The following is a 3700-nucleotide window of genomic DNA, read 5'->3' as shown; positions in this document are numbered from 1 at the left end:
GCCTCGGGGCCTGAGCTCACCCAGGTCCTGTGTCTCTTCCACCACCCAGGGCCCACGGCCTGGACAGGGAGTGACCCAGTGTCCTGGTCCTGTTCCTGTTCCAAGACCGAGTTCCACATCTCAGACTTCTCTCCGGGGCCCCTGCCTTACCTGTCACCTGCAAATTCAGCATCTTGTCTTGGTAATTATATTTCACACTTCCTCTCTCCATTCGGAAGGTGTATATTCCTGTGTCACTCCTCCTGGCATCTCTGATGTGCAGGGAGCAGTTGTTGTTCCTGGAGTCCGGGAGGAGGAAACGGCCTTGGGTTTCTCCCTTTGCTGGTTTATTTGGGTCATTCGAGGCCACAGGTGAACTGTACCATATGCTGTCCTCTTTCCGGTACCAGTAGGTGTAGAGTTCACTAGAGGAAGACCATGAGCTCCAGGGGTAGGAGAAGGAGCAGGGCACGTGGACGCACAGACCCTCCTGCACCGTCACGGATTCCTGCACTTGGAGCTCAAAGCCTGGCTGCTCCTCCAGAGATTCTGGGAGGGGGACACAGAGGCTCAGATGCAGCCCCATCCCTCTCCCACTTCCTCATCCCGCCGCTCCCTGGGCCCACTCACCCCCCCACAGCAGGAGCAGCAGCAGCAGGGGCACCATGTCTGCCTCTCTCAGCACAGAGCAGGTCCGGGTCCCTGTGTCAGGGAGCAAAGTGCCAGCTCTGGGGTGGAGCTGAGGATGCCCCAACAGGAAGCCCAGGGGGAGAGACTGTGGATAGTCCTGGAAAGGGAACTTCGCCTACACAGTAGTTAGGGGGTGTGGTGACTGAGAAATCTTCCTATCTCCCCTCCCCCCTCCTGAGCCTGGAGGTAAATATACTGAGGCCCCAGAGGTTGAGAGGCCTATCCAGATGTGAATCTGAAAGTGACCCCCTTACAGATGAGGTGTAAGTCGAGAGGGTGGTCCCCCAGGGGGACACGGTGGTCATCACAGGTCCTGGTGACTCAGGGGATCCACCCTCCAGCCGAAACCATTGTGTAAAAGGGTAATTTTAAAATTTCTTCACATCACTCAAATGCTGGAAAGAAAAGAAGGAATTTAGACTCAACTCTCATGGAGGGTGGAACCCAGGGGAAAAGCTGATGCCTTTCGGGGCACACGGGAAGCACACATGTGGGTCTCCCATGGTCTGAGGGACAGCGACAGCGCACAGGCCCCATCAGAACGGGATGTGTGAAGGCAGATCGAACCCCTTCAGGGGGAGCCTCAGAGGTTGGATCTCCACACGACAGCAAATTTGCCACCTTACAGCTCAGGAAGCTCCACCTTCAGGGCCCCTTAACGTGCTCAGTCCCTTTTCAAAGCCCAGCAGGGGCTCGAGTGATGTGTGGACATAACCTGCAATCCTACTGCTCTTTTATGAAAGAAAGAAACTTGATCAATGTTTTCCCAAATATGACAATGATGTGAAACACTTCAGACATTCCCAGTAACAGGTTGTGCAATGGAAGTAAGTTCCTTAAACTGTACAGAAGAAAAAGAAATTTCTCTCAACCATGCTGAGGACACACAGAATTCTCTTTCTATTCTCTATACTATATACATATACTATTATAACAATTAATAATGTTTCTTAGTATGATATTAACACGTATTAGTACATGACAGGATTATTGTCCTATAAAGAGTCCATCAAATGTATCAGTCAAAAAAATGTGGGGAGCGTGTTATGCAGGTGTTGTAGAAAGGTATGCCATACTACTAATAAGAACAGTCTGTAATTTTTTGGAATTGTCTTATTTTTGGTCTTCAGAATTGTAGCTTTTATGTCATGATGTGTATTCTCATTTCAGAAAAATTCATGTGCGCCACATTGTGTATTAGTTTTGAAACAGTGATCTCAACATTTGTACAACTATCAAGCTCCACAAAACCAGGTCTTTCCCTGCCTCAGGTGCAGACAAAGAAGAGGTAACCAGCTCCACCCATCCATGTATTACAATGAACACCCACTGAGACTCCTCACGTATTACAATGAAGATTGTCCAGTGCAAACAGCGGACTAAAGAAAGCACGATTTCCATGGCTGTGCCCCACAATTCCTATCACTGAACCATGTAGCAAATCTCAAGCTGGGATACAAAAAAGACAAGAAATAAGTGTTGGCAAGAATGTTCAGAAAGGGGAACCCCCTCACACTGTGGGAATGTAAATTGGCGCAGCCACTACGTACTAGTAAATCAGTCTGGCAGTTCCTCAAAAATTATAAATAGAGCTGCCACAGGACCCAGCAACACCCCTTCTGGGTAATTATTTGGGAGAAATAAAAACACTAACTTGAGGAGATGTATGTCCTCCCACGTTCACTTTGGCATCTTCTGCAATAGCCAGGATGTGGAAGCATCCTCAGTGCCCATCCATAAATGAGTGGGTGAAGAAATGGTACATGTACAATGGAAGATTATTGTCATAAAAAGGAAAACCTGTCATTTGCAACAACATGGATGACCATGAAGGCATTATAAGTGAAGTAAATCAGACAGAGAAAGACAAATACTGTATGATCTCACTTATGTGTGGAAAGTTTGAAAAAATCAAACTCATAGATACAGAGAATACTCTGGTGGCTGCCAGAGGCAGAGGGGGTTGGGGTAGGAAAAGGTCAACATTTTCAGTTATAAGATAATTAATTCATGAGGACATAGTATGTGGGGAGCCAAAATAGGGTTAAGCCTCAGACTGACCTGTTGGCAAAGTCACAAACAGGTCTTCCGAGTCTTAAACAACCCAATCTGAGAGGTGGCCGCTGATTTACACGCGCTATCATTTAAAAAATAAAAAAGGGGGAATTTGCAGGAAGCCGGTCCATCCCTGCTGCTTGACACAGTCGCTGCAGGGAAGAAACATCTGCACAGCATATGTTTCAAGGGACCTGGGGTATATGGCATACTGTTCTTAATATGTTTGCTCCCCTTCTTAGCGCTATGTGTTTTAACCAAGGTCACCTCTCCGAGAAAGGTTGTTTCCCCAGGTGGGTATTTTTCCCTATTGTTAGGGATTAACAGGACTAAGGAAGGGAATCAGTAAAACCCCTTAACTAAGTGCCAGGCGGGTAATTAATCACTTTAACTACAAACAATCACGCTTAAGCTACATAATCTTTACTTAGGATAATCTCCTTCAGTTACATCCTTGTAGCTTAACAGAACAATAGAGTAGTGACCTTGGAATGGAGATAACAAACGCCCTAACCTTTGGAATAGAATGGATAGGATTAAAATCAACTGGTGTAAATACAGATGTAACAGGACAATAAAGACTGAACCTGGCTAGAACCTGGCTGGAGAACCTGGCTAGAACCTGGTTAGAGAACCTGGCTAGGCTGCTGATCAACTGAACGCTGTCTCCATGTCATTCCTTCTTCACCGGCTCCGTCCACACCTTTGGGAACCTCTGGACATGCTGGGGCTGGACCCCAACAATATTATACAGCATGGTGACTGTAGCTAATAATAGTATGTGTTGATATTATGAACTATAGTAATATAGTTAATAATACTGTGTTGAATATCTGAAAATTGCTAAGAGAAAAATTGTTACAAGTTCTCATCATAAGGGGAAAAAAGTGTGTAACACTATGTGGTGGTGGAAATTAACAAGAATTTTAACAGCTTGTGGTTGGCCCTTCACAATTTGGAACTAGCAAAAAGTTAT

General features: G+C 46.1%; 1 long non-coding RNA gene across 1 annotated transcript; it reads left to right on the top strand.

Annotated features, from left to right (window-relative positions):
* Nucleotides 1–86: 86 nt before the first annotated feature.
* On the top strand, nt 87–2126 carry LOC111824322. Its single transcript, XR_002827398.1, has 2 exons — nt 87–181; nt 1840–2126. It is a non-coding gene; the product is annotated as an uncharacterized LOC111824322 (long non-coding RNA).
* The last annotated feature ends 1574 nt before the right edge of the window (nt 2127–3700 follow it).

Source organism: Myotis lucifugus, unplaced genomic scaffold (genome assembly GCF_000147115.1).
Source record: "Myotis lucifugus unplaced genomic scaffold, Myoluc2.0 scaffold_1169, whole genome shotgun sequence".
NCBI lineage: Eukaryota > Metazoa > Chordata > Mammalia > Chiroptera > Vespertilionidae > Myotis > Myotis lucifugus.
The sequence above is the reverse complement of the archived record's forward strand: the minus strand, read 5'-3'. Positions and strand labels throughout refer to the sequence as shown.